Below are 24889 nucleotides of genomic sequence, written 5' to 3' on the forward strand. Positions count from 1 at the left end.
CCTTTAAGCCAGGGATTGTGGGTTCGAGTCCCATCTGGGGTGATGTCTGCCTTGTTTCTGCACACAATTGGTAATTCTCTGTGGGTTCTTGTCGTTTTTTCCTTCTGCTCATATCCTATTCACGAATTGCATCTGGGAAAGTTGGGAATTGAGCCGATTGAACCGGGAAACATAGACATTAAAAGATATCCTGGAGATGCCGAGGATTGATCTCGGGACCTCATACATGCAAAGCATGCGCTCTACCACTGAGCTACATCCCCACCACCTGCATGTGTTTCCTTCAACAGCAAACAAACAATGCAACACAGAAAGAAAAGAGTTGCACTGTCATTCCTTGAGTCTCAAAGCATGCTACGACGCTGTTCCTAGCGTTGCCCAACGGCACACAACACCAACAAGTAAACAATGCAACACAGAACGAAAAGAGTTGCACTGTCGTTCCTTGAGTCTCAAAGCATGCTACGACGCTGTTCCTAGCGTCGCCCAACGGCACACAACACCAACAAGTAAACAATGCAACACAGAAAGAAAAGAGTTGCACTGTCGTTCCTTGAGTCTCAAAGCTTGCTACGACGCTGTTCCTAGCGTTGCCCAACGGTACAATATGTGGATGACATGGGCAAGGAGAAGGAGAAAGAAGCTACAGTGCGCTGGACAATGGATGACACGTAACGCAAGCAACAGTTTCTCCCAGAAACAGCGTGAGAGCGCATCCACTGTGAATAGTGAAGGAGAAGACGACATTGCAGCGACGCACATGGGTGCGTCATTTTCACTTCTCGGGATCAAGTCATAGACCGCCTGTTGCCAAAAATCACACTGTCAGGGCCAGGTGTGATACATAGAAGTTACACGCACTAACGCCGAGCTACAGCCTCTACTATGCTGAGTGTTGCTTTGAGGGTACAGGGACTAAAGAATGACATGTTGAAGTCAATTAATCAAAGACTAAATACATGTGCATTGATGTGTTTCTTGCAACATTGATTGTCAGCTCCATGTCAGCACAGTCCTCAACTCGTGTTGTCCTTGTCGGCAGAACAGGTGTGAGTGTGTTCCTGGGTGGTAAAAGATCCCTTGGCAGAAGTGGGATTCCATCCCAAGCATCCAGTGAAGACTGCGAGCTGAAAGCAGCGCCTCAGACCACTCAGCCATCCTGACTTGTGCGGCTGTGTTTAAATGGAGTCAATCCCGACGTAATCGAAAACAGTGGATATCTCAATGGATGTGGTTGTATTTGGCCGAAATAGCTCAGTTGGGAGAGCGTTAGACTGAAGATCTAAAGGTCCCTGGTTCAATCCCGGGTTTCGGCATTTCACGAGGAGTATGTTCAGAAAGCACAAAGAGCCCATGTACTGCACACGTGTGCGTTTCTATTTTGCAGCTAGAGTGCACTGTGCTCCGATTCAAAGGTAATTGATTCAAAGCCCTTTTGCAAATACAACTCTAGGCGAAATCAACGACAGGCTCCTTGTTCACTTTACACTGCAGGCTGTGCAATGACTCCTGCAACGGGACAATTCCTGTAACTATTCACTTCATTGCACTGTTTCGTGCTTTTTTTTTTTTTTTTTTCATGTTCAGAAACTACCTGACTGAGCCCCAGTGGCCTAATGGATAAGGCACTGGCCTCCTAAGCCAGGGATTGTGGGTTCGAGTCACATCTGGGGTGATGCCTGCCTTGTTTCTGAACACAATTGGTAATTCTCTGTGGGCTCTTGTCGTTTTTTCCTTCTGCTCATATCCTATTCACGAATTGCATCTGGGAAAGTTGGGAACTGCGCCGATTGATCGTGAAACATAGACATTAAAAGATATCCTGGAGATGCCGAGGATTGATCTCGGGACCTCATACATGCAAAGCATGCGTTCTACCACTGAGCTACATCCCCACCACCAGCATGTGTTTCCTTCAACAGCAAACAAACAATGCAACACAGAAAGAAAAGAGTTGCACTGTCATTCCTTGAGTCTCAAAGCATGCTACGACGCTGTTCCTAGCGTTGCCCAACGGCACACAACACCAACAAGTAAACAATGCAACACAGAAAGAAAAGAGTTGCACTGTCATTCCTTGAGTCTCAAAGCATGCTACGACGCTGTTCCTAGCGTAACCCAATGGCACACAACACCAACAAGTAAACAATGCAACACAGAAAGAAAAGAGTTGCACTGTCGTTCCTTGAGTCTCAAAGCATGCTACGACGCTGTTCCTAGCGTTGCCCAACGGCACACAACACCAACATGTAAACAATGCAACACAGAAAGAAAAGAGTTGCACTGTCGTTCCTTGAGTCTCAAAGCATGCTACGACGCTGTTCCTAGCGTTGCCCAACGGTACAATATGTGGATGACATGGGCAAGGAGAAGGAGAAAGAAGCTACAGTGCGCTGGACAATGGATGACACGTAACGCAAGCAACAGTTTCTCCCAGAAACAGCGTGTGAGCGCATCCACTGTGAATAGTGAAGGAGAAGACGACATTGCAGCGACGCACATGGGTGCGTCATTTTCACTTCTCGGGATCAAGTCATAGACCGCCTGTTGCCAAAAATCACACTGTCAGGGCCAGGTGTGATACATAGAAGTTACACGCACTAACGCCGAGCTACAGCCTCTACTATGCTGAGTGTTGCTTCGAGGGTACAGGGACTAAAGAATGACATGTTGAAGTCAATTAATCAAAGACTAAATACATGTGCATTGATGTGTTTCTTGCAACATTGATTGTCAGCTCCATGTCAGCACAGTCCTCAACTCGTGTTGTCCTTGTCGGCAGAACAGGTGTGAGTGTGTTCCTGGGTGGTAAAAGATCCCTTGGCAGAAGTGGGATTCCATCCCAAGCATCCAGTAAAGACTGCGAGCTGAAAGCAGCGCCTCAGACCACTCAGCCATCCTGACTTGTGCGGCTGTGTTTAAATGGAGTCAATCCCGACGTAATCGAAAACAGTGGATATCACAATGGATGTGGTTGTATTTGGCCGAAATAACTCAGTTGGGAGAGCGTTAGACTGAAGATCTAAAGGTCCCTGGTTCAATCCCGGGTTTCGGCATTTCACGAGGAGTATGTTCAGAAAGCACAAAGAGCCCATGTACTGCACACGTGTGCGTTTCTATTTTGCAGCTAGAGTGCACTGTGCTCCGATTCAAAGGTAATTGATTCAAATCCCTTTTGCAAATACAACTCTAGGCGAAATCAACGACAGGCTCCTTGTTCACTTTACACTGCAGGCTGTGCAATGACTCGTGCAATGGGACAATTCCTGTAACTATTCACTTCATTGCACTGTTTCGTGCTTTTTTTTTTTTTTTTTTTTTTTTTTCATGTTCAGAAACTACCTGACTGAGCCCCAGTGGCCTAATGGATAAGGCACTGGCCTCCTAAGCCAGGGATTGTGGGTTCAAGTCCCATCTGGGGTGATGCCTGCCTTGTTTCTGAACACAATTGGCAATTCTCTGTGGGCTCTTGTCGTTTTTTCCTTCTGCTCATATCCTATTCACGAATTGCATCTGGGAAAGTTGGGAACTGCGCCGATTGAACCGGGAAACATAGACATTAAAAGATATCCTGGAGATGCCGAGGATTGATCTCGGGACCTCATACATGCAAAGCATGCGCTCTACCACTGAGCTACATCCCCACCACCTGCATGTGTTTCCTTCAACAGCAAACAAACAATGCAACACAGAAAGAAAAGAGTTGCACTGTCATTCCTTGAGTCTCAAAGCATGCTACGACGCTGTTCCTAGCGTTGCCCAACGGCACACAACACCAACAAGTAAACAATGCAACACAGAAAGAAAAGAGTTGCACTGTCGTTCCTTGAGTCTCAAAGCATGCTACGACGCTGTTCCTAGCGTTGCCCAACGGCACACAACACCAACAAGTAAACAATGCAACACAGAAAGAAAAGAGTTGCACTGTCGTTCCTTGAGTCTGAAAGCATGCTACGACGCTGTTCCTAGCGTTGCCCAACGGCACACAACACCAACAAGTAAACAATGCAACACAGAAAGAAAGGAGTTGCACTGTCGATCCTTGAGTCTCAAAGCATGCTACGACGCTGTTCCTAGCGTTGCCCAACGGTACAATATGTGGATGACATGGGCAAGGAGAAGGAGAAAGAAGCCACAGTGCGCTGGACAATGGATGACACGTAACGCAAGCAACAGTTTCTCCCAGAAACAGCGTGTGAGCGCATCCACTGTGAATAGTGAAGGAGAAGACGACATTGCAGCGACGCACATGGGTGCGTCATTTTCACTTCTCGGGATCAAGTCATAGACCGCCTGTTGCCAAAAATCACACTGTCAGGGCCAGGTGTGATACATAGAAGTTACACGCACTAACGCCGAGCTACAGCCTCTACTATGCTGAGTGTTGCTTCGAGGGTACAGGGACTAAAGAATGACATGTTGAAGTCAATTAATCAAAGACTAAATACATGTGCATTGATGTGTTTCTTGCAACATTGATTGTCAGCTCCATGTCAGCACAGTCCTCAACTCGTGTTGTCCTTGTCGGCAGAACAGGTGTGAGTGTGTTCCTGGGTGGTAAAAGATCCCTTGGCAGAAGTGGGATTCCATCCCAAGCATCCAGTGAAGACTGCGAGCTGAAAGCAGCGCCTCAGACCACTCAGCCATCCTGACTTGTGCGGCTGTGTTTAAATGGAGTCAATCCCGACGTAATCGAAAACAGTGGATATCACAATGGATGTGGTTGTATTTGGCCGAAATAGCTCAGTTGGGAGAGCGTTAGACTGAAGATCTAAAGGTCCCTGGATCAATCCCGGGTTTCGGCATTTCACGAGGAGTATGTTCAGAAAGCACAAAGAGCCCATGTACTGCACACGTGTGCGTTTCTATTTTGCAGCTAGAGTGCACTGTGCTCCGATTCAAAGGTAATTGATTCAAAGCCCTTTTGCAAATACAACTCTAGGCGAAATCAACGACAGGCTCCTTGTTCACTTTACACTGCAGGCTGTGCAATGACTCCTGCAACGGGACAATTCCTGTAACTATTCACTTCATTGCACTGTTTCGTGCATTTTTTTTTTTTTTTTTTCATGTTCAGAAACTACCTGACTGAGCCCCAGTGGCCTAATGGATAAGGCACTGGCCTCCTAAGCCAGGGATTGTGGGTTCGAGTCCCATCTGGGGTGATGCCTGCCTTGTTTCTGAACACAATTGGTAATTCTCTGTGGGCTCTTGTCGTTTTTTCCTTCTGCTCATATCCTATTCACGAATTGCATCTGGGAAAGTTGGGAACTGCGCCGATTGAACCGGGAAACATAGACATTAAAAGATATCCTGGAGATGCCGAGGATTGATCTCGGGACCTCATACATGCAAAGCATGCGCTCTACCACTGAGCTACATCCCCACCACCTGCATGTGTTTCCTTCAACAGCAAACAAACAATGCAACACAGAAAGAAAAGAGTTGCACTGTCATTCCTTGAGTCTCAAAGCATGCTACGACGCTGTTCCTAGCGTTGCCCAACGGCACACAACACCAACAAGTAAACAATGCAACACAGAAAGAAAAGAGTTGCACTGTCGTTCCTTGAGTCTCAAAGCATGCTACGACGCTGTTCCTAGCGTTGCCCAACGGCACACAACACCAACAAGTAAACAATGCAACACAGAAAGAAAAGAGTTGCACTGTCATTCCTTGAGTCTCAAAGCATGCTACGACGCTGTTCCTAGCGTAACCCAATGGCACACAACACCAACAAGTAAACAATGCAACACAGAAAGAAAAGAGTTGCACTGTCGTTCCTTGAGTCTCAAAGCATGCTACGACGCTGTTCCTAGCGTTGCCCAACGGCACACAACACCAACAAGTAAACAATGCAACACAGAAAGAAAAGAGTTGCACTGTCGTTCCTTGAGTCTCAAAGCATGCTACGACGCTGTTCCTAGCGTTGCCCAACGGTACAATATGTGGATGACATGGGCAAGGAGAAGGAGAAAGAAGCTACAGTGCGCTGGACAATGGATGACACGTAACGCAAGCAACAGTTTCTCCCAGAAACAGCGTGTGAGCGCATCCACTGTGAATAGTGAAGGAGAAGACGACATTGCAGCGACGCACATGGGTGCGTCATTTTCACTTCTCGGGATCAAGTCATAGACCGCCTGTTGCCAAAAATCACACTGTCAGGGCCAGGTGTGATACATAGAAGTTACACGCACTAACGCCGAGCTACAGCCTCTACTATGCTGAGTGTTGCTTCGAGGGTACAGGGACTAAAGAATGACATGTTGAAGTCAATTAATCAAAGACTAAATACATGTGCATTGATGTGTTTCTTGCAACATTGATTGTCAGCTCCATGTCAGCACAGTCCTCAACTCGTGTTGTCCTTGTCGGCAGAACAGGTGTGAGTGTGTTCCTGGGTGGTAAAAGATCCCTTGGCAGAAGTGGGATTCCATCCCAAGCATCCAGTGAAGACTGCGAGCTGAAAGCAGCGCCTCAGACCACTCAGCCATCCTGACTTGTGCGGCTGTGTTTAAATGGAGTCAATCCCGACGTAATCGAAAACAGTGGATATCTCAATGGATGTGGTTGTATTTGGCCGAAATAGCTCAGTTGGGAGAGCGTTAGACTGAAGATCTAAAGGTCCCTGGTTCAATCCCGGGTTTCGGCATTTCACGAGGAGTATGTTCAGAAAGCACAAAGAGCCCATGTACTGCACACGTGTGCGTTTCTATTTTGCAGCTAGAGTGCACTGTGCTCCGATTCAAAGGTAATTGATTCAAAGCCCTTTTGCAAATACAACTCTAGGCGAAATCAACGACAGGCTCCTTGTTCACTTTACACTGCAGGCTGTGCAATGACTCCTGCAACGGGACAATTCCTGTAACTATTCACTTCATTGCACTGTTTCGTGCTTTTTTTTTTTTTTTTTTCATGTTCAGAAACTACCTGACTGAGCCCCAGTGGCCTAATGGATAAGGCACTGGCCTCCTAAGCCAGGGATTGTGGGTTCGAGTCACATCTGGGGTGATGCCTGCCTTGTTTCTGAACACAATTGGTAATTCTCTGTGGGCTCTTGTCGTTTTTTCCTTCTGCTCATATCCTATTCACGAATTGCATCTGGGAAAGTTGGGAACTGCGCCGATTGATCGTGAAACATAGACATTAAAAGATATCCTGGAGATGCCGAGGATTGATCTCGGGACCTCATACATGCAAAGCATGCGCTCTACCACTGAGCTACATCCCCACCACCAGCATGTGTTTCCTTCAACAGCAAACAAACAATGCAACACAGAAAGAAAAGAGTTGCACTGTCATTCCTTGAGTCTCAAAGCATGCTACGACGCTGTTCCTAGCGTTGCCCAACGGCACACAACACCAACAAGTAAACAATGCAACACAGAAAGAAAAGAGTTGCACTGTCATTCCTTGAGTCTCAAAGCATGCTACGACGCTGTTCCTAGCGTAACCCAATGGCACACAACACCAACAAGTAAACAATGCAACACAGAAAGAAAAGAGTTGCACTGTCGTTCCTTGAGTCTCAAAGCATGCTACGACGCTGTTCCTAGCGTTGCCCAACGGCACACAACACCAACATGTAAACAATGCAACACAGAAAGAAAAGAGTTGCACTGTCGTTCCTTGAGTCTCAAAGCATGCTACGACGCTGTTCCTAGCGTTGCCCAACGGTACAATATGTGGATGACATGGGCAAGGAGAAGGAGAAAGAAGCTACAGTGCGCTGGACAATGGATGACACGTAACGCAAGCAACAGTTTCTCCCAGAAACAGCGTGTGAGCGCATCCACTGTGAATAGTGAAGGAGAAGACGACATTGCAGCGACGCACATGGGTGCGTCATTTTCACTTCTCGGGATCAAGTCATAGACCGCCTGTTGCCAAAAATCACACTGTCAGGGCCAGGTGTGATACATAGAAGTTACACGCACTAACGCCGAGCTACAGCCTCTACTATGCTGAGTGTTGCTTCGAGGGTACAGGGACTAAAGAATGACATGTTGAAGTCAATTAATCAAAGACTAAATACATGTGCATTGATGTGTTTCTTGCAACATTGATTGTCAGCTCCATGTCAGCACAGTCCTCAACTCGTGTTGTCCTTGTCGGCAGAACAGGTGTGAGTGTGTTCCTGGGTGGTAAAAGATCCCTTGGCAGAAGTGGGATTCCATCCCAAGCATCCAGTAAAGACTGCGAGCTGAAAGCAGCGCCTCAGACCACTCAGCCATCCTGACTTGTGCGGCTGTGTTTAAATGGAGTCAATCCCGACGTAATCGAAAACAGTGGATATCACAATGGATGTGGTTGTATTTGGCCGAAATAACTCAGTTGGGAGAGCGTTAGACTGAAGATCTAAAGGTCCCTGGTTCAATCCCGGGTTTCGGCATTTCACGAGGAGTATGTTCAGAAAGCACAAAGAGCCCATGTACTGCACACGTGTGCGTTTCTATTTTGCAGCTAGAGTGCACTGTGCTCCGATTCAAAGGTAATTGATTCAAATCCCTTTTGCAAATACAACTCTAGGCGAAATCAACGACAGGCTCCTTGTTCACTTTACACTGCAGGCTGTGCAATGACTCCTGCAACGGGACAATTCCTGTAACTATTCACTTCATTGCACTGTTTCGTGCTTTTTTTTTTTTTTTTTTTTTTTTTTTTTTTTTTTTTTCATGTTCAGAAGCTACCTGACTGAGCCCCAGTGGCCTAATGGATAAGGCACTGGCCTCCTAAGCCAGGGATTGTGGGTTCGAGTCCCGTCTGGGGTGATGTCTGCCTTGTTTCTGCACACAATTGGTAATTCTCTGTGGGTTCTTGTCGTTTTTTCCTTCTGCTCATATCCTATTCACGAATTGCATCTGGGAAAGTTGGGAATTGAGCCGATTGAACCGGGAAACATAGACATTAAAAGATATCCTGGAGATGCCGAGGATTGATCTCGGGACCTCATACATGCAAAGCATGCGCTCTACCACTGAGCTACATCCCCACCACCTGCATGTGTTTCCTTCAACAGCAAACAAACAATGCAACACAGAAAGAAAAGAGTTGCACTGTCATTCCTTGAGTCTCAAAGCATGCTACGACGCTGTTCCTAGCGTTGCCCAACGGCACACAACACCAACAAGTAAACAATGCAACACAGAACGAAAAGAGTTGCACTGTCGTTCCTTGAGTCTCAAAGCATGCTACGACGCTGTTCCTAGCGTCGCCCAACGGCACACAACACCAACAAGTAAACAATGCAACACAGAAAGAAAAGAGTTGCACTGTCGTTCCTTGAGTCTCAAAGCATGCTACGACGCTGTTCCTAGCGTTGCCCAACGGTACAATATGTGGATGACATGGGCAAGGAGAAGGAGAAAGAAGCTAAGTCAATTAATCAAAGACTAAATACATGTGCATTGATGTGTTTCTTGCAACATTGATTGTCAGCTCCATGTCAGCACAGTCCTCAACTCGTGTTGTCCTTGTCGGCAGAACAGGTGTGAGTGTGTTCCTGGGTGGTAAAAGATCCCTTGGCAGAAGTGGGATTCCATCCCAAGCATCCAGTGAAGACTGCGAGCTGAAAGCAGCGCCTCAGACCACTCAGCCATCCTGACTTGTGCGGCTGTGTTTAAATGGAGTCAATCCCGACGTAATCGAAAACAGTGGATATCTCAATGGATGTGGTTGTATTTGGCCGAAATAGCTCAGTTGGGAGAGCGTTAGACTGAAGATCTAAAGGTCCCTGGTTCAATCCCGGGTTTCGGCATTTCACGAGGAGTATGTTCAGAAAGCACAAAGAGCCCATGTACTGCACACGTGTGCGTTTCTATTTTGCAGCTAGAGTGCACTGTGCTCCGATTCAAAGGTAATTGATTCAAAGCCCTTTTGCAAATACAACTCTAGGCGAAATCAACGACAGGCTCCTTGTTCACTTTACACTGCAGGCTGTGCAATGACTCCTGCAACGGGACAATTCCTGTAACTATTCACTTCATTGCACTGTTTCGTGCTTTTTTTTTTTTTTTTTTCATGTTCAGAAACTACCTGACTGAGCCCCAGTGGCCTAATGGATAAGGCACTGGCCTCCTAAGCCAGGGATTGTGGGTTCGAGTCACATCTGGGGTGATGCCTGCCTTGTTTCTGAACACAATTGGTAATTCTCTGTGGGCTCTTGTCGTTTTTTTCCTTCTGCTCATATCCTATTCACGAATTGCATCTGGGAAAGTTGGGAATTGAGCCGATTGAACCGGGAAACATAGACATTAAAAGATATCCTGGAGATGCCGAGGATTGATCTCGGGACCTCATACATGCGAAGCATGCGCTCTACCACTGAGCTACATCCCCACCACCTGCATGTGTTTCCTTCAACAGCAAACAAACAATGCAACACAGAAAGAAAAGAGTTGCACTGTCATTCCTTGAGTCTCAAAGCATGCTACGACGCTGTTCCTAGCGTTGCCCAACGGTACAATATGTGGATGACATGGGCAAGGAGAAGGAGAAAGAAGCTACAGTGCGCTGGACAATGGATGACACGTAACGCAAGCAACAGTTTCTCCCAGAAACAGCGTGTGAGCGCATCCACTGTGAATAGTGAAGGAGAAGACGACATTGCAGCGACGCACATGGGTGCGTCATTTTCACTTCTCGGGATCAAGTCATAGACCGCCTGTTGCCAAAAATCACACTGTCAGGGCCAGGTGTGATACATAGAAGTTACACGCACTAACGCCGAGCTACAGCCTCTACTATGCTGAGTGTTGCTTCGAGGGTACAGGGACTAAAGAATGACATGTTGAAGTCAATTAATCAAAGACTAAATACATGTGCATTGATGTGTTTCTTGCAACATTGATTGTCAGCTCCATGTCAGCACAGTCCTCAACTCGTGTTGTCCTTGTCGGCAGAACAGGTGTGAGTGTGTTCCTGGGTGGTAAAAGATCCCTTGGCAGAAGTGGGATTCCATCCCAAGCATCCAGTAAAGACTGCGAGCTGAAAGCAGCGCCTCAGACCACTCAGCCATCCTGACTTGTGCGGCTGTGTTTAAATGGAGTCAATCCCGACGTAATCGAAAACAGTGGATATCACAATGGATGTGGTTGTATTTGGCCGAAATAGCTCAGTTGGGAGCGCGTTAGACTGAAGATCTAAAGGTCCCTGGATCAATCCCGGGTTTCGGCATTTCACGAGGAGCATGTTCAGAAAGCACAAAGAGCCCATGTACTGCACACGTGTGCGTTTCTATTTTGCAGCTAGAGTGCACTGTGCTCCGATTCAAAGGTAATTGATTCAAAGCCCTTTTGCAAATACAACTCTAGGCGAAATCAACGACAGGCTCCTAGTTCACTTTACACTGCAGGCTGTGCAATGACTCCTGCAACGGGACAATTCCTGTAACTATTCACTTCATTGCACTGTTTCGTGCTTTTTTTTTTTTTTTTTTTCATGTTCAGAAACTACCTGACTGAGCCCCAGTGGCCTAATGGATAAGGCACTGGCCTCCTAAGCCAGGGATTGTGGGTTCGAGTCCCATCTGGGGTGATGCCTGCCTTGTTTCTGAACACAATTGGTAATTCTCTGTGGGCTCTTGTCGTTTTTTTCCTTCTGCTCATATCCTATTCACGAATTGCATCTGGGAAAGTTGGGAATTGAGCCGATTGAACCGGGAAACATAGACATTAAAAGTTATCCTGGAGATGCCGAGGATTGATCTCGGGACCTCATACATGCAAAGCATGCGCTCTACCACTGAGCTACATCCCCACCACCTGCATGTGTTTCCTTCAACAGCAAACAAACAATGCAACACAGAAAGAAAAGAGTTGCACTGTCATTCCTTGAGTCTCAAAGCATGCTACGACGCTGTTCCTAGCGTTGCCCAACGGCACACAACACCAACAAGTAAACAATGCAACACAGAACGAAAAGAGTTGCACTGTCGTTCCTTGAGTCTCAAAGCATGCTACGACGCTGTTCCTAGCGTTGCCCAACGGCACACAACACCAACAAGTAAACAATGCAACACAGAAAGAAAAGAGTTGCACTGTCGTTCCTTGAGTCTCAAAGCATGCTACGACGCTGTTCCTAGCGTTGCCCAACGGCACACAACACCAACAAGTAAACAATGCAACACAGAAAGAAAAGAGTTGCACTGTCGTTCCTTGAGTCTCAAAGCATGCTACGACGCTGTTCCTAGCGTTGCCCAACGGTACAATATGTGGATGACATGGGCAAGGAGAAGGAGAAAGAAGCTACTGTGCGCTGGACAATGGATGACACGTAACGCAAGCAACAGTTTCTCCCAGAAACAGCGTGTGAGCGCATCCACTGTGAATAGTGAAGGAGAAGACGACATTGCAGCGACGCACATGGGTGCGTCATTTTCACTTCTCGGGATCAAGTCATAGACCGCCTGTTCTTGCAACATTGATTGTCAGCTCCATGTCAGCACAGTCCTCAACTCGTGTTGTCCTTGTCGGCAGAACAGGTGTGAGTGTGTTCCTGGGTGGTAAAAGATCCCTTGGCAGAAGTGGGATTCCATCCCAAGCATCCAGTGAAGACTGCGAGCTGAAAGCAGCGCCTCAGACCACTCAGCCATCCTGACTTGTGCGGCTGTGTTTAAATGGAGTCAATCCCGACGTAATCGAAAACAGTGGATATCTCAATGGATGTGGTTGTATTTGGCCGAAATAGCTCAGTTGGGAGAGCGTTAGACTGAAGATCTAAAGGTCCCTGGTTCAATCCCGGGTTTCGGCATTTCACGAGGAGTATGTTCAGAAAGCACAAAGAGCCCATGTACTGCACACGTGTGCGTTTCTATTTTGCAGCTAGAGTGCACTGTGCTCCGATTCAAAGGTAATTGATTCAAAGCCCTTTTGCAAATACAACTCTAGGCGAAATCAATGACAGGCTCCTTGTTCACTTTACACTGCAGGCTGTGCAATGACTCCTGCAACGGGACAATTCCTGTAACTATTCACTTCATTGCACTGTTTCGTGCTTTTTTTTTTTTTTTTTTCATGTTCAGAAACTACCTGACTGAGCCCCAGTGGCCTAATGGATAAGGCACTGGCCTTTAAGCCAGGGATTGTGGGTTCGAGTCCCATCTGGGGTGATGTCTGCTTGTTTCTGCACACAATTGGTAATTCTCTGTGGGTTCTTGTCGTTTTTTCCTTCTGCTCATATCCTATTCACGAATTGCATCTGGGAAAGTTGGGAATTGAGCCGATTGAACCGGGAAACATAGACATTAAAAGATATCCTGGAGATGCCGAGGATTGATCTCGGGACCTCATACATGCAAAGCATGCGCTCTACCACTGAGCTACATCCCCACCACCAGCATGTGTTTCCTTCAACAGCAAACAAACAATGCAACACAGAAAGAAAAGAGTTGCACTGTCATTCCTTGAGTCTCAAAGCATGCTACGACGCTGTTCCTAGCGTTGCCCAACGGCACACAACACCAACATGTAAACAATGCAACACAGAAAGAAAAGAGTTGCACTGTCATTCCTTGAGTCTCAAAGCATGCTACGACGCTGTTCCTAGCGTTGCCCAACGGTACAATATGTGGATGACATGGGCAAGGAGAAGGAGAAAGAAGCTACAGTGCGCTGGACAATGGATGACACGTAACGCAAGCAACAGTTTCTCCCAGAAACAGCGTGTGAGCGCATCCACTGTGAATAGTGAAGGAGAAGACGACATTGCAGCGACGCACATGGGTGCGTCATTTTCACTTCTCGGGATCAAGTCATAGACCGCCTGTTCTTGCAACATTGATTGTCAGCTCCATGTCAGCACAGTCCTCAACTCGTGTTGTCCTTGTCGGCAGAACAGGTGTGAGTGTGTTCCTGGGTGGTAAAAGATCCCTTGGCAGAAGTGGGATTCCATCCCAAGCATCCAGTGAAGACTGCGAGCTGAAAGCAGCGCCTCAGACCACTCAGCCATCCTGACTTGTGCGGCTGTGTTTAAATGGAGTCAATCCCGACGTAATCGAAAACAGTGGATATCTCAATGGATGTGGTTGTATTTGGCCGAAATAGCTCAGTTGGGAGAGCGTTAGACTGAAGATCTAAAGGTCCCTGGTTCAATCCCGGGTTTCGGCATTTCACGAGGAGTATGTTCAGAAAGCACAAAGAGCCCATGTACTGCACACGTGTGCGTTTCTATTTTGCAGCTAGAGTGCACTGTGCTCCGATTCAAAGGTAATTGATTCAAAGCCCTTTTGCAAATACAACTCTAGGCGAAATCAATGACAGGCTCCTTGTTCACTTTACACTGCAGGCTGTGCAATGACTCCTGCAACGGGACAATTCCTGTAACTATTCACTTCATTGCACTGTTTCGTGCTTTTTTTTTTTTTTTTTTTCATGTTCAGAAACTACCTGACTGAGCCCCAGTGGCCTAATGGATAAGGCACTGGCCTTTAAGCCAGGGATTGTGGGTTCGAGTCCCATCTGGGGTGATGTCTGCTTGTTTCTGCACACAATTGGTAATTCTCTGTGGGTTCTTGTCGTTTTTTCCTTCTGCTCATATCCTATTCACGAATTGCATCTGGGAAAGTTGGGAATTGAGCCGATTGAACCGGGAAACATAGACATTAAAAGATATCCTGGAGATGCCGAGGATTGATCTCGGGACCTCATACATGCAAAGCATGCGCTCTACCACTGAGCTACATCCCCACCACCAGCATGTGTTTCCTTCAACAGCAAACAAACAATGCAACACAGAAAGAAAAGAGTTGCACTGTCATTCCTTGAGTCTCAAAGCATGCTACGACGCTGTTCCTAGCGTTGCCCAACGGCACACAACACCAACATGTAAACAATGCAACACAGAAAGAAAAGAGTTGCACTGTCGTTCCTTGAGTCTCAAAGCATGCTACGACGCTGTTCCTAGCGTTGCCCAACGGTACAATATGTGGATGACATGGGCAAGGAGAAGGAGAAAGAAGCTACAGTGCGCTGGACAATGGATGACACGTAACGCAAGCAACAGTTTCTCCCAGAAACAGCGTGTGAGCGCATCCACTGTGAATAGTGAAGGAGAAGACGACATTGCAGCGACGCACATGGGTGCGTCATTTTCACTTCTCGGGATCAAGTCATAGACCGCCTGTTGCCAAAAATCACACTGTCAGGGCCAGGTGTGATACATAGAAGTTACACGCACTAACGCCGAGCTACAGCCTCTACTATGCTGAGTGTTGCTTCGAGGGTACAGGGACTAAAGAATGACATGTTGAAGTCAATTAATCAAAGACTAAATACATGTGCATTGATGTGTTTCTTGCAACATTGATTGTCAGCTCCATGTCAGCACAGTCCTCAACTCGTGTTGTCCTTGTCGGCAGAACAGGTGTGAGTGTGTTCCTGGGTGGTAAAAGATCCCTTGGCAGAAGTGGGATTCCATCCCAAGCATCCAGTAAAGACTGCGAGCTGAAAGCAGCGCCTCAGACCACTCAGCCATCCTGACTTGTGCGGCTGTGTTTAAATGGAGTCAATCCCGACGTAATCGAAAACAGTGGATATCACAATGGATGTGGTTGTATTTGGCCGAAATAGCTCAGTTGGGAGAGCGTTAGACTGAAGATCTAAAGGTCCCTGGTTCAATCCCGGGTTTCGGCATTTCACGAGGAGTATGTTCAGAAAGCACAAAGAGCCCATGTACTGCACACGTGTGCGTTTCTATTTTGCAGCTAGAGTGCACTGTGCTCCGATTCAAAGGTAATTGATTCAAAGCCCTTTTGCAAATACAACTCTAGGCGAAATCAACGACAGGCTCCTTGTTCACTTTACACTGCAGGCTGTGCAATGACTCCTGCAATGGGACAATTCCTGTAACTATTCACTTCATTGCACTGTTTCGTGCTTTTTTTTTTTTTTTCATGTTCAGAAACTACCTGACTGAGCCCCAGTGGCCTAATGGATAAGGCACTGGCCTCCTAAGCCAGGGATTGTGGGTTAGAGTCCCATCTGGGGTGATGCCTGCCTTGTTTCTGCACACAATTGGTAATTCTCTGTGGGCTCTTGTCGTTTTTTCCTTCTGCTCATATCCTATTCACGAATTGCATCTGGGAAAGTTGGGAACTGCGCCGATTGAACCGGGAAACATAGACATTAAAAGATATCCTGGAGATGCCGAGGATTGATCTCGGGACCTCATACATGCGAAGCATGCGCTCTACCACTGAGCTACATCCCCACCACCTGCATGTGTTTCCTTCTACAGCAAACAAACAATGCAACACAGAAAGAAAAGAGTTGCACTGTAATTCCTTGAGTCTCAAAGCATGCTACGACGCTGTTCCTAGCGTTGCCCAACGGCACACAACACCAACAAGTAAACAATGCAACACAGAAAGAAAAGAGTTGCACTGTCGTTCCTTGAGTCTCAAAGCATGCTACGACGCTGTTCCTAGCGTTGCCCAACGGCACACAACACCAACAAGTAAACAATGCAACACAGAAAGAAAAGAGTTGCACTGTCGTTCCTTGAGTCTCAAAGCATGCTACGACGCTGTTCCTAGCGTTGCCCAACGGTACAATATGTGGATGACATGGGCAAGGAGAAGGAGAAAGAAGCTACAGTGCGCTGGACAATGGATGACACGTAACGCAAGCAACAGTTTCTCCCAGAAACAGCGTGTGAGCGCATCCACTGTGAATAGTGAAGGAGAAGACGACATTGCAGCGACGCACATGGGTGCGTCATTTTCACTTCTCGGGATCAAGTCATAGACCGCCTGTTGCCAAAAATCACACTGTCAGGGCCAGGTGTGATACATAGAAGTTACACGCACTAACGCCGAGCTACAGCCTCTACTATGCTGAGTGTTGCTTCGAGGGTACAGGGACTAAAGAATGACATGTTGAAGTCAATTAATCAAAGACTAAATACATGTGCATTGATGTGTTTCTTGCAACATTGATTGTCAGCTCCATGTCAGCACAGTCCTCAACTCGTGTTGTCCTTGTCGGCAGAACAGGTGTGAGTGTGTTCCTGGGTGGTAAAAGATCCCTTGGCAGAAGTGGGATTCCATCCCAAGCATCCAGTGAAGACTGCGAGCTGAAAGCAGCGCCTCAGACCACTCAGCCATCCTGACTTGTGCGGCTGTGTTTAAATGGAGTCAATCCCGACGTAATCGAAAACAGTGGATATCACAATGGATGTGGCCGAAATAGCTCAGTTGGGAGAGCGTTAGACTGAAGATCTAAAGGTCCCTGGTTCAATCCCGGGTTTCGGCATTTCACGAGGAGTATGTTCAGAAAGCACAAAGAGCCCATGTACTGCACACGTGTGCGTTTCTATTTTGCAGCTAGAGTGCACTGTGCTCCGATTCAAAGGTAATTGATTCAAAGCCCTTTTGCAAATACAACTCTAGGCGAAATCAATGACAGGCTCCTTGTTCACTTTACACTGCAGGCTGTGCAATGACTCCTGCAACGGGACAATTCCTGTAACTATTCACTTCATTGCACTGTTTCGTGCTTTTTTTTTTTTTTTTCATGTTCAGAAACTACCTGACTGAGCCCCAGTGGCCTAATGGATAAGGCACTGGCCTTTAAGCCAGGGATTGTGGGTTCGAGTCCCATCTGGGGTGATGCCTGCCTTGTTTCTGCACACAATTGGTAATTCTCTGTGGGCTCTTGTCGTTTTTTCCTTCTGCTCATATCCTATTCACGAATTGCATCTGGGAAAGTTGGGAACTGCGCCGATTGAACCGGGAAACATAGACATTAAAAGATATCCTGGAGATGCCGAGGATTGATCTCGGGACCTCATACATGCGAAGCATGCGCTCTACCACTGAGCTACATCCCCACCACCTGCATGTGTTTCCTTCTACAGCAAACAAACAATGCAACACAGAAAGAAAAGAGTTGCACTGTCGTTCCTTGAGTCTCAAAGCATGCTACGACGCTGTTCCTAGCGTTGCCCAACGGCACACAACACCAACAAGTAAACAATGCAACACAGAAAGAAAAGAGTTGCACTGTCGTTCCTTGAGTCTCAAAGCATGCTACGACGCTGTTCCTAGCGTTGCCCAACGGTACAATATGTGGATGACATGGGCAAGGAGAAGGAGAAAGAAGCTACAGTGCGCTGGACAATGGATGACACGTAACGCAAGCAACAGTTTCTCCCAGAAACAGCGTGTGAGCGCATCCACTGTGAATAGTGAAGGAGAAGACGACATTGCAGCGACGCACATGGGTGCGTCATTTTCACTTCTCGGGATCAAGTCATAGACCGCCTGTTGCCAAAAATCACACTGTCAGGGCCAGGTGTGATACATAGAAGTTACACGCACTAACGCCGAGCTACAGCCTCTACTATGCTGAGTGTTGCTTCGAGGGTACAGGGACTAAAGAATGACATGTTGAAGTCAATTAATCAAAGACTAAATACATGTGCATTGATGTGTTTCTTGCAACATTGATTGTCAGCTCCATGTCAGCACAGTCCTCAACTCGTGTTGTCCTTGTCGGCAGAACAGGTGTGAGTGTGTTCCTGGGTGGTAAAAGATCCCTTGGCAGAAGTGGGATTCCATCCCAAGCATCCAGTGAAGACTGCGAGCTGAAAGCAGCGCCTCAGACCACTCAGCCATCCTGACTTGTGCGGCTGTGTTTAAATGGAGTCAATCCCGACGTAATCGAAAACAGTGGATATCTCAATGGATGTGGTTGTATTTGGCCGAAATAGCTCAGTTGGGAGAGCGTTAGACTGAAGATCTAAAGGTCCCTGGTTCAATCCCGGGTTTCGGCATTTCACGAGGAGTATGTTCAGAAAGCACAATGAGCCCATGTACTGCACACGTGTGCGTTTCTATTTTGCAGCTAGAGTGCACTGTGCTCCGATTCAAAGGTAATTGATTCAAAGCCCTTTTGCAAATACAACTCTAGGCGAAATCAATGACAGGCTCCTTGTTCACTTTACACTGCAGGCTGTGCAATGACTCCTGCAACGGGACAATTCCTGTAACTATTCACTTCATTGCACTGTTTCGTGCTTTTTTTTTTTTTTTTCATGTTCAGAAACTACCTGACTGAGCCCCAGTGGCCTAATGGATAAGGCACTGGCCTCCTAAGCCAGGGATTGTGGGTTCAAGTCCCATCTGGGGTGATGCCTGCCTTGTTTCTGAACACAATTGGTAATTCTCTGTGGGCTCTTGTCGTTTATTCCTTCTGCTCATATCCTATTCACGAATTGCATCTGGGAAAGTTGGGAACTGCGCCGATTGAACCGGGAAACATAGACATTAAAAGATATCCTGGAGATGCCGAGGATTGATCTCGGGACCTCATACATGCAAAGCATGCGCTCTACCACTGAGCTACATCCCCACCACCAGCATGTGTTTCCTTCAACAGCAAACAAACAATGCAACACAGAAAGAAAAGAGTTGCACTGTCGTTCCTTGAGTCTGAAAGCATGCTACGACGCTGTTCCTAGCGTTGCCCAACGGCACACAACACCAACAAGTAAACAATGCAACACAGAAAGAAAAGAGTTGCACTGTCGTTCCTTGAGTCTCAAAGCATGCTACGACGCTGTTCCTAGCGTTGGCCAACGGCACACAACACCAACAAGTAAACAATGCAACACAGAAAGAAAAGAGTTGCACTGTCATTCCTTGAGTCTCAAAGCATGCTACGACGCTGTTCCTAGCGTAACCCAATGGCACACAACACCAACAAGTAAACAATGCAACACAGAAAGAAAAGAGTTGCACTGTCGTTCCTTGAGTCTCAAAGCATGCTACGACGCTGTTCCTAGCGTTGCCCAACGGCACACAACACCAACAGGTAAACAATGCAACACAGAACGAAAAGAGTTGCACTGTCGTTCCTTGAGTCTCAAAGTATGCTACGACGCTGTTCCTAGCGTTGCCCAACGGTACAATATGTGGATGACATGGGCAAGGAGAAGGAGAAAGAAGCTACAGTGCGCTGGACAATGGATGACACGTAACGCAAGCAACAGTTTCTCCCAGAAACAGCGTGTGAGCGCATCCACTGTGAATAGTGAAGGAGAAGACGACATTGCAGCGACGCACATGGGTGCGTCATTTTCACTTCTCGGGATCAAGTCATAGACCGCCTGTTGCCAAAAATCACACTGTCAGGGCCAGGTGTGATACATAGAAGTTACACGCACTAACGCCGAGCTACAGCCTCTACTATGCTGAGTGTTGCTTCGAGGGTACAGGGACTAAAGAATGACATGTTGAAGTCAATTAATCAAAGACTAAATACATGTGCATTGATGTGTTTCTTGCAACATTGATTGTCAGCTCCATGTCAGCACAGTCCTCAACTCGTGTTGTCCTTGTCGGCAGAACAGGTGTGAGTGTGTTCCTGGGTGGTAAAAGATCCCTTGGCAGAAGTGGGATTCCATCCCAAGCATCCAGTGAAGACTGCGAGCTGAAAGCAGCGCCTCAGACCACTCAGCCATCCTGACTTGTGCGGCTGTGTTTAAATGGAGTCAATCCCGACGTAATCGAAAACAGTGGATATCTCAATGGATGTGGTTGTATTTGGCCGAAATAGCTCAGTTGGGAGAGCGTTAGACTGAAGATCTAAAGGTCCCTGGTTCAATCCCGGGTTTCGGCATTTCACGACGAGTATGTTCAGAAAGCACAAAGAGCCCATGTACTGCACACGTGTGCGTTTCTATTTTGCAGCTAGAGTGCACTGTGCTCCGATTCAAAGGTAATTGATTCAAAGCCCTTTTGCAAATACAACTCTAGGCGAAATCAATGACAGGCTCCTTGTTCACTTTACACTGCAGGCTGTGCAATGACTCCTGCAACGGGACAATTCCTGTAACTATTCACTTCATTGCACTGTTTCGTGCTTTTTTTTTTTTTTTTTTCATGTTCAGAAACTACCTGACTGAGCCCCAGTGGCCTAATGGATAAGGCACTGGCCTTTAAGCCAGGGATTGTGGGTTCGAGTCCCATCTGGGGTGATGTCTGCTTGTTTCTGCACACAATTGGTAATTCTCTGTGGGCTCTTGTCGTTTTTTCCTTCTGCTCATATCCTATTCACGAATTGCATCTGGGAAAGTTGGGAATTGAGCCGATTGAACCGGGAAACATAGACATTAAAAGATATCCTGGAGATGCCGAGGATTGATCTCGGGACCTCATACACGCAAAGCATGCGCTCTACCACTGAGCTATATCCCCACCACCAGCATGTGTTTCCTTCAACAGCAAACAAACAATGCAACACAGAAAGAAAAGAGTTGCACTGTCATTCCTTGAGTCTCAAAGCATGCTACGACGCTGTTCCTAGCGTAACCCAATGGCACACAACACCAACAAGTAAACAATGCAACACAGAAAGAAAAGAGTTGCACTGTCGTTCCTTGAGTCTCAAAGCATGCTACGACGCTGTTCCTAGCGTTGCCCAACGGTACAATATGTGGATGACATGGGCAAGGAGAAGGAGAAAGAAGCTACTGTGCGCTGGACAATGGATGACACGTAACGCAAGGAACAGTTTCTCCCAGAAACAGCGTGTGAGCGCATCCACTGTGAATAGTGAAGGAGAAGACGACATTGCAGCGACGCACATGGGTGCTTCATTTTCACTTCTCGGGATCAAGTCATAGACCGCCTGGTGCAAACAATCACACTGTCAGGGCCAGGTGTGATACATAGAAGTTACACGCACTAACGCCGAGCTACAGCCTCTACTATGCTGAGTGTTGCTTCGAGGGTACAGGGACTAAAGAATGACATGTTGAAGTCAATTAATCAAAGACTAAATACATGTGCATTGATGTGTTTCTTGCAACATTGATTGTCAGCTCCATGTCAGCACAGTCCTCAACTCGTGTTGTCCTTGTCGGCAGAACAGGTGTGAGTGTGTTCCTGGGTGGTAAAAGATCCCTTGGCAGAAGTGGGATTCCATCCCAAGCATCCAGTGAAGACTGCGAGCTGAAAGCAGCGCCTCAGACCACTCAGCCATCCTGACTTGTGCGGCTGTGTTTAAATGGAGTCAATCCCGACGTAATCGAAAACAGTGGATATCACAATGGATGTGGTTGTATTTGGCCGAAATAGCTCAGTTGGGAGAGCGTTAGACTGAAGATCTAAAGGTCCCTGGTTCAATCCCGGGTTTCGGCATTTCACGAGGAGTATGTTCAGAAAGCACAAAGAGCCCATGTACTGCACACGTGTGCGTTTCTATTTTGCAGCTAGAGTGCACTGTGCTCCGATTCAAAGGTAATTGATTCAAAGCCCTTTTGCAAATACAACTCTAGGCGAAATCAACGACAGGCTCCTTGTTCACTTTACACTGCAGGCTGTGCAATGACTCCTGCAACGGGACAATTCCTGTAACTATTCACTTCATTGCACTGTTTCGTGCTTTTTTTTTTTTTTTTTTCATGTTCAGAAACTACCTGACTGAGCCCCAGTGGCCTAATGGATAAGGCACTGGCCTCCTAAGCCAGGGATTGTGGGTTCGAGTCCCATCTGGGGTGATGCCTGCCTTGTTTCTGAACACAATTGGTAATTCTCTGTGGGCTCTTGTCGTTTTTTTCCTTCTGCTCATATCCTATTCACGAATTGCATCTGGGAAAGTTGGGAATTGAGCCGATTGAACCGGGAAACATAGACATTAAAAGATATCCTGGAGATGCCGAGGATTGATCTCGGGACCTCATACATGCAAAGCATGCGCTCTACCACTGAGCTACATCCCCACCACCTGCATGTGTTTCCTTCAACAGCAAACAAACAATGCAACACAGAAAGAAAAGAGTTGCACTGTCATTCCTTGAGTCTCAAAGCATGCTACGACGCTGTTCCTAGCGTTGCCCAACGGTACAATATGTGGATGACATGGGCAAGGAGAAGGAGAAAGAAGCTACAGTGCGCTGGACAATGGATGACACGTAACGCAAGCAACAGTTTCTCCCAGAAACAGCGTGTGAGCGCATCCACTGTGAATAGTGAAGGAGAAGACGACATTGCAGCGACGCACATGGGTGCGTCATTTTCACTTCTCGGGATCAAGTCATAGACCGCCTGTTGCCAAAAATCACACTGTCAGGGCCAGGTGTGATACATAGAAGTTACACGCACTAACGCCGAGCTACAGCCTCTACTATGCTGAGTGTTGCTTCGAGGGTACAGGGACTAAAGAATGACATGTTGAAGTCAATTAATCAAAGACTAAATACATGTGCATTGATGTGTTTCTTGCAACATTGATTGTCAGCTCCATGTCAGCACAGTCCTCAACTCGTGTTGTCCTTGTCGGCAGAACAGGTGTGAGTGTGTTCCTGGGTGGTAAAAGATCCCTTGGCAGAAGTGGGATTCCATCCCAAGCATCCAGTAAAGACTGCGAGCTGAAAGCAGCGCCTCAGACCACTCAGCCATCCTGACTTGTGCGGCTGTGTTTAAATGGAGTCAATCCCGACGTAATCGAAAACAGTGGATATCACAATGGATGTGGTTGTATTTGGCCGAAATAGCTCAGTTGGGAGCGCGTTAGACTGAAGATCTAAAGGTCCCTGGATCAATCCCGGGTTTCGGCATTTCACGAGGAGCATGTTCAGAAAGCACAAAGAGCCCATGTACTGCACACGTGTGCGTTTCTATTTTGCAGCTAGAGTGCACTGTGCTCCGATTCAAAGGTAATTGATTCAAAGCCCTTTTGCAAATACAACTCTAGGCGAAATCAACGACAGGCTCCTAGTTCACTTTACACTGCAGGCTGTGCAATGACTCCTGCAACGGGACAATTCCTGTAACTATTCACTTCATTGCACTGTTTCGTGCTTTTTTTTTTTTTTTTTTTCATGTTCAGAAACTACCTGACTGAGCCCCAGTGGCCTAATGGATAAGGCACTGGCCTCCTAAGCCAGGGATTGTGGGTTCGAGTCCCATCTGGGGTGATGCCTGCCTTGTTTCTGAACACAATTGGTAATTCTCTGTGGGCTCTTGTCGTTTTTTTCCTTCTGCTCATATCCTATTCACGAATTGCATCTGGGAAAGTTGGGAATTGAGCCGATTGAACCGGGAAACATAGACATTAAAAGTTATCCTGGAGATGCCGAGGATTGATCTCGGGACCTCATACATGCAAAGCATGCGCTCTACCACTGAGCTACATCCCCACCACCTGCATGTGTTTCCTTCAACAGCAAACAAACAATGCAACACAGAAAGAAAAGAGTTGCACTGTCATTCCTTGAGTCTCAAAGCATGCTACGACGCTGTTCCTAGCGTTGCCCAACGGCACACAACACCAACAAGTAAACAATGCAACACAGAACGAAAAGAGTTGCACTGTCGTTCCTTGAGTCTCAAAGCATGCTACGACGCTGTTCCTAGCGTTGCCCAACGGCACACAACACCAACAAGTAAACAATGCAACACAGAAAGAAAAGAGTTGCACTGTCGTTCCTTGAGTCTCAAAGCATGCTACGACGCTGTTCCTAGCGTTGCCCAACGGCACACAACACCAACAAGTAAACAATGCAACACAGAAAGAAAAGAGTTGCACTGTCGTTCCTTGAGTCTCAAAGCATGCTACGACGCTGTTCCTAGCGTTGCCCAACGGTACAATATGTGGATGACATGGGCAAGGAGAAGGAGAAAGAAGCTACTGTGCGCTGGACAATGGATGACACGTAACGCAAGCAACAGTTTCTCCCAGAAACAGCGTGTGAGCGCATCCACTGTGAATAGTGAAGGAGAAGACGACATTGCAGCGACGCACATGGGTGCGTCATTTTCACTTCTCGGGATCAAGTCATAGACCGCCTGTTCTTGCAACATTGATTGTCAGCTCCATGTCAGCACAGTCCTCAACTCGTGTTGTCCTTGTCGGCAGAACAGGTGTGAGTGTGTTCCTGGGTG

The 24889-nt window shown here is 47.0% G+C and overlaps 42 non-coding genes across 42 annotated transcripts; 26 read left to right on the forward strand and 16 right to left on the reverse strand.

Moving 5' to 3' along the window:
• Positions 1–191: 191 nt before the first annotated feature.
• On the reverse strand, positions 192–263 carry trnaa-ugc (transfer RNA alanine (anticodon UGC)). Its single transcript has one exon. It is a non-coding gene; the product is annotated as a tRNA-Ala (tRNA).
• Positions 264–1243: 980 nt separating this feature from the next.
• Positions 1244–1316, forward strand: trnaf-gaa (transfer RNA phenylalanine (anticodon GAA)). Its single transcript has one exon. It is a non-coding gene; the product is annotated as a tRNA-Phe (tRNA).
• A 286-nt stretch (positions 1317–1602) lies between these two features.
• Positions 1603–1675, forward strand: trnar-ccu (transfer RNA arginine (anticodon CCU)). Its single transcript has one exon. It is a non-coding gene; the product is annotated as a tRNA-Arg (tRNA).
• A 148-nt stretch (positions 1676–1823) lies between these two features.
• On the reverse strand, positions 1824–1895 carry trnaa-ugc (transfer RNA alanine (anticodon UGC)). Its single transcript has one exon. It is a non-coding gene; the product is annotated as a tRNA-Ala (tRNA).
• Positions 1896–2983: 1088 nt separating this feature from the next.
• On the forward strand, positions 2984–3056 carry trnaf-gaa (transfer RNA phenylalanine (anticodon GAA)). Its single transcript has one exon. It is a non-coding gene; the product is annotated as a tRNA-Phe (tRNA).
• A 294-nt stretch (positions 3057–3350) lies between these two features.
• On the forward strand, positions 3351–3423 carry trnar-ccu (transfer RNA arginine (anticodon CCU)). Its single transcript has one exon. It is a non-coding gene; the product is annotated as a tRNA-Arg (tRNA).
• A 149-nt stretch (positions 3424–3572) lies between these two features.
• On the reverse strand, positions 3573–3644 carry trnaa-ugc (transfer RNA alanine (anticodon UGC)). Its single transcript has one exon. It is a non-coding gene; the product is annotated as a tRNA-Ala (tRNA).
• A 1088-nt stretch (positions 3645–4732) lies between these two features.
• On the forward strand, positions 4733–4805 carry trnaf-gaa (transfer RNA phenylalanine (anticodon GAA)). The gene has a single exon. It is a non-coding gene; the product is annotated as a tRNA-Phe (tRNA).
• Positions 4806–5092: 287 nt separating this feature from the next.
• On the forward strand, positions 5093–5165 carry trnar-ccu (transfer RNA arginine (anticodon CCU)). Its single transcript has one exon. It is a non-coding gene; the product is annotated as a tRNA-Arg (tRNA).
• A 149-nt stretch (positions 5166–5314) lies between these two features.
• Positions 5315–5386, reverse strand: trnaa-ugc (transfer RNA alanine (anticodon UGC)). Its single transcript has one exon. It is a non-coding gene; the product is annotated as a tRNA-Ala (tRNA).
• Positions 5387–6582: 1196 nt separating this feature from the next.
• trnaf-gaa (transfer RNA phenylalanine (anticodon GAA)) lies at positions 6583–6655 on the forward strand. Its single transcript has one exon. It is a non-coding gene; the product is annotated as a tRNA-Phe (tRNA).
• A 286-nt stretch (positions 6656–6941) lies between these two features.
• On the forward strand, positions 6942–7014 carry trnar-ccu (transfer RNA arginine (anticodon CCU)). Its single transcript has one exon. It is a non-coding gene; the product is annotated as a tRNA-Arg (tRNA).
• A 148-nt stretch (positions 7015–7162) lies between these two features.
• trnaa-ugc (transfer RNA alanine (anticodon UGC)) lies at positions 7163–7234 on the reverse strand. Its single transcript has one exon. It is a non-coding gene; the product is annotated as a tRNA-Ala (tRNA).
• A 1088-nt stretch (positions 7235–8322) lies between these two features.
• Positions 8323–8395, forward strand: trnaf-gaa (transfer RNA phenylalanine (anticodon GAA)). Its single transcript has one exon. It is a non-coding gene; the product is annotated as a tRNA-Phe (tRNA).
• Positions 8396–8701: 306 nt separating this feature from the next.
• Positions 8702–8774, forward strand: trnar-ccu (transfer RNA arginine (anticodon CCU)). Its single transcript has one exon. It is a non-coding gene; the product is annotated as a tRNA-Arg (tRNA).
• A 149-nt stretch (positions 8775–8923) lies between these two features.
• trnaa-ugc (transfer RNA alanine (anticodon UGC)) lies at positions 8924–8995 on the reverse strand. Its single transcript has one exon. It is a non-coding gene; the product is annotated as a tRNA-Ala (tRNA).
• Positions 8996–9687: 692 nt separating this feature from the next.
• Positions 9688–9760, forward strand: trnaf-gaa (transfer RNA phenylalanine (anticodon GAA)). The gene has a single exon. It is a non-coding gene; the product is annotated as a tRNA-Phe (tRNA).
• A 286-nt stretch (positions 9761–10046) lies between these two features.
• On the forward strand, positions 10047–10119 carry trnar-ccu (transfer RNA arginine (anticodon CCU)). The gene has a single exon. It is a non-coding gene; the product is annotated as a tRNA-Arg (tRNA).
• A 150-nt stretch (positions 10120–10269) lies between these two features.
• On the reverse strand, positions 10270–10341 carry trnaa-cgc (transfer RNA alanine (anticodon CGC)). Its single transcript has one exon. It is a non-coding gene; the product is annotated as a tRNA-Ala (tRNA).
• A 764-nt stretch (positions 10342–11105) lies between these two features.
• trnaf-gaa (transfer RNA phenylalanine (anticodon GAA)) lies at positions 11106–11178 on the forward strand. Its single transcript has one exon. It is a non-coding gene; the product is annotated as a tRNA-Phe (tRNA).
• Positions 11179–11465: 287 nt separating this feature from the next.
• trnar-ccu (transfer RNA arginine (anticodon CCU)) lies at positions 11466–11538 on the forward strand. The gene has a single exon. It is a non-coding gene; the product is annotated as a tRNA-Arg (tRNA).
• A 150-nt stretch (positions 11539–11688) lies between these two features.
• trnaa-ugc (transfer RNA alanine (anticodon UGC)) lies at positions 11689–11760 on the reverse strand. The gene has a single exon. It is a non-coding gene; the product is annotated as a tRNA-Ala (tRNA).
• A 920-nt stretch (positions 11761–12680) lies between these two features.
• trnaf-gaa (transfer RNA phenylalanine (anticodon GAA)) lies at positions 12681–12753 on the forward strand. Its single transcript has one exon. It is a non-coding gene; the product is annotated as a tRNA-Phe (tRNA).
• A 506-nt stretch (positions 12754–13259) lies between these two features.
• trnaa-ugc (transfer RNA alanine (anticodon UGC)) lies at positions 13260–13331 on the reverse strand. The gene has a single exon. It is a non-coding gene; the product is annotated as a tRNA-Ala (tRNA).
• A 704-nt stretch (positions 13332–14035) lies between these two features.
• trnaf-gaa (transfer RNA phenylalanine (anticodon GAA)) lies at positions 14036–14108 on the forward strand. The gene has a single exon. It is a non-coding gene; the product is annotated as a tRNA-Phe (tRNA).
• Positions 14109–14615: 507 nt separating this feature from the next.
• Positions 14616–14687, reverse strand: trnaa-ugc (transfer RNA alanine (anticodon UGC)). The gene has a single exon. It is a non-coding gene; the product is annotated as a tRNA-Ala (tRNA).
• An 872-nt stretch (positions 14688–15559) lies between these two features.
• On the forward strand, positions 15560–15632 carry trnaf-gaa (transfer RNA phenylalanine (anticodon GAA)). The gene has a single exon. It is a non-coding gene; the product is annotated as a tRNA-Phe (tRNA).
• Positions 15633–15915: 283 nt separating this feature from the next.
• trnar-ccu (transfer RNA arginine (anticodon CCU)) lies at positions 15916–15988 on the forward strand. Its single transcript has one exon. It is a non-coding gene; the product is annotated as a tRNA-Arg (tRNA).
• A 149-nt stretch (positions 15989–16137) lies between these two features.
• On the reverse strand, positions 16138–16209 carry trnaa-cgc (transfer RNA alanine (anticodon CGC)). The gene has a single exon. It is a non-coding gene; the product is annotated as a tRNA-Ala (tRNA).
• Positions 16210–17179: 970 nt separating this feature from the next.
• Positions 17180–17252, forward strand: trnaf-gaa (transfer RNA phenylalanine (anticodon GAA)). The gene has a single exon. It is a non-coding gene; the product is annotated as a tRNA-Phe (tRNA).
• A 505-nt stretch (positions 17253–17757) lies between these two features.
• Positions 17758–17829, reverse strand: trnaa-cgc (transfer RNA alanine (anticodon CGC)). Its single transcript has one exon. It is a non-coding gene; the product is annotated as a tRNA-Ala (tRNA).
• Positions 17830–18701: 872 nt separating this feature from the next.
• trnaf-gaa (transfer RNA phenylalanine (anticodon GAA)) lies at positions 18702–18774 on the forward strand. Its single transcript has one exon. It is a non-coding gene; the product is annotated as a tRNA-Phe (tRNA).
• A 284-nt stretch (positions 18775–19058) lies between these two features.
• On the forward strand, positions 19059–19131 carry trnar-ccu (transfer RNA arginine (anticodon CCU)). The gene has a single exon. It is a non-coding gene; the product is annotated as a tRNA-Arg (tRNA).
• A 149-nt stretch (positions 19132–19280) lies between these two features.
• trnaa-ugc (transfer RNA alanine (anticodon UGC)) lies at positions 19281–19352 on the reverse strand. Its single transcript has one exon. It is a non-coding gene; the product is annotated as a tRNA-Ala (tRNA).
• Positions 19353–20548: 1196 nt separating this feature from the next.
• trnaf-gaa (transfer RNA phenylalanine (anticodon GAA)) lies at positions 20549–20621 on the forward strand. Its single transcript has one exon. It is a non-coding gene; the product is annotated as a tRNA-Phe (tRNA).
• A 506-nt stretch (positions 20622–21127) lies between these two features.
• trnaa-ugc (transfer RNA alanine (anticodon UGC)) lies at positions 21128–21199 on the reverse strand. The gene has a single exon. It is a non-coding gene; the product is annotated as a tRNA-Ala (tRNA).
• Positions 21200–22071: 872 nt separating this feature from the next.
• trnaf-gaa (transfer RNA phenylalanine (anticodon GAA)) lies at positions 22072–22144 on the forward strand. The gene has a single exon. It is a non-coding gene; the product is annotated as a tRNA-Phe (tRNA).
• A 286-nt stretch (positions 22145–22430) lies between these two features.
• trnar-ccu (transfer RNA arginine (anticodon CCU)) lies at positions 22431–22503 on the forward strand. Its single transcript has one exon. It is a non-coding gene; the product is annotated as a tRNA-Arg (tRNA).
• A 150-nt stretch (positions 22504–22653) lies between these two features.
• trnaa-ugc (transfer RNA alanine (anticodon UGC)) lies at positions 22654–22725 on the reverse strand. The gene has a single exon. It is a non-coding gene; the product is annotated as a tRNA-Ala (tRNA).
• Positions 22726–23489: 764 nt separating this feature from the next.
• trnaf-gaa (transfer RNA phenylalanine (anticodon GAA)) lies at positions 23490–23562 on the forward strand. The gene has a single exon. It is a non-coding gene; the product is annotated as a tRNA-Phe (tRNA).
• Positions 23563–23849: 287 nt separating this feature from the next.
• On the forward strand, positions 23850–23922 carry trnar-ccu (transfer RNA arginine (anticodon CCU)). Its single transcript has one exon. It is a non-coding gene; the product is annotated as a tRNA-Arg (tRNA).
• Positions 23923–24072: 150 nt separating this feature from the next.
• trnaa-ugc (transfer RNA alanine (anticodon UGC)) lies at positions 24073–24144 on the reverse strand. The gene has a single exon. It is a non-coding gene; the product is annotated as a tRNA-Ala (tRNA).
• Positions 24145–24889: the final 745 nt, after the last annotated feature.

Source organism: Amia ocellicauda, chromosome 14, assembly GCF_036373705.1.
Source record: "Amia ocellicauda isolate fAmiCal2 chromosome 14, fAmiCal2.hap1, whole genome shotgun sequence".
In the NCBI taxonomy this organism is placed as follows: Eukaryota; Metazoa; Chordata; class Actinopteri; order Amiiformes; family Amiidae; genus Amia; species Amia ocellicauda.